Source organism: Arachis ipaensis, chromosome B02 (assembly GCF_000816755.2).
Source record: "Arachis ipaensis cultivar K30076 chromosome B02, Araip1.1, whole genome shotgun sequence".
Taxonomy (NCBI): domain Eukaryota; kingdom Viridiplantae; phylum Streptophyta; class Magnoliopsida; order Fabales; family Fabaceae; genus Arachis; species Arachis ipaensis.
The window spans coordinates 14757855-14759734 of NC_029786.2; positions in this window are offsets into that span (position 1 = coordinate 14757855).

The window sequence follows — 1880 nt, forward strand, 5'->3', positions numbered from 1 at the left end:
GATTCAATGAAAGTTATATATTTATTATCACTGAAAATCTAAAAGTCATTGATTTTAAATCTTTAACTAGAATTCTAAGAACAGTGGTTGATAGTTGATACTTCATACTCGTTAAAACGCGAATAAACAATAATGACCCAAGTCTCTGGTGGTCAAGATATTGGAGAGTGGATCCTCTTCAATGAGAAAAAAATTGGATGATATTCAGTGTTCAATCTAATTATTTATTGTTCTCTCTTATTTATTTTTGGTCTCACTCATAAGATCAAAAGTGAAAGATCACACTGTATTCTATCAATTGTTAAAAAAACTGAAAAGTATCCTTTTCCAAAATATTGACATCTAAGAATGGCTATTCTTTGACTATTCAATACAATGTTGATATGTGAAATGGTAGTTTGAAATAGTTAGTGTTGCCTTTAAGTGAGGAAAGTGTCTTCATGATATAAAGTATGATAAATTTTTTGTTTTTTTACTATATGTCTATTTATGGACATTGATAATACAGGAGGAGTGTGGATGTAATTTGATAGTATAGATGTCATTGGAAAGATGATGTTGTCGTGGTCCGTCACGGGAGGCTGGAAATTATGGAGCCTCACCAAACAAGGATGATACTACTAGTAATGCACAAATAATCATTCACAACCGATTCTTTCCCCAATATTAGTATCTACTCCAACCGTGGGAGTCACCGCCAATAGGTAGCAGCAACGATGCCGCCAACGTTCCAATGGCGCAGCTATGGACCAAAGAAAGGTGTGTAGCAGCATTTTTCTCTTATCTGAGTTCCATTGCACAAATCGCCGTTGAGGTTGAAGAAGGAGACTGTTCTGCCATAGGTCTTCCAATCACCGCCGCTACTGGGAGAGGTTTTGCTCCTGCCAACGAAAGCCATTGCCACTCACTCCAATTCTAAGAATCGAAGAGCAGTGTACCCTGCGACCAAATTTCCATCTCCTTGTCTTCAAGCTAACGCCCAGCCGAGGATACCGTAAAACCACCGCCGACGAGAGGATTGCAACACCGTCTGATTTCTGATTGATGCCTCTTGCCTAACTCGAGCAATCATCTTATCTATGTCTCTCTGTGCTTGCCGTGCCCAACAAATCAATTTGCACAGCAGCTGTATCGCAGGCACAATTCTTCAGGCGATGCAAGTCATGCAACAACTATAGCGTGGGTTCAAGTCATGCAACAGCTATAGCGTGGGTTCAGTGCAAATGGGTTGTTTGTGAATCGAATTGTACTCGGTTTTCTTTTTTGGGTGTGGGTCAGGTCACACAGTCATGCCTAAAAAATAAAACACTCGTATAAACAATTACTATCTTAATTATTACATTTACCGTCCCTTCATCTTAGTCAAAAACTTCTCCACATGCAGATCAACCTATCATTCGTCTCTTTTTTATTGGTCCAAAGTTTATAGCCATTATAGCCGCACTAAAAATAAAACCACCAGAGACAGCACCTAATAATGTAGCTAACTAGCCTATATTCTACTTCCAAAGGTAATGCGTATCTGCAATGTGAGATTTATGTTATATAATTTTACAATTTATTTATAATTATAAAGATGTGTGCGAAACTGTACAGCATATGCTAGCAGCTAGTCTTTGTACATTATTTTTAAGTACTACAACTAAAACATTATATATGCTATAGGTAATGTTAGGTAGACTAAAAAAAAAAAATAGCTAGAACTTGTCTTATTTAATATTAATTAATTATCGCAACAATTAATAAATGTTAAATAAGACAAATTATGGCTGTTTTTGGCTGATTTTTTTTTTGTTATCAAACATTTTTGATATGCTATATATTGAGGTTAATTAAAATTTTAAGAATAAAGACTGATTAATCGGTGAAGAATTTTAATT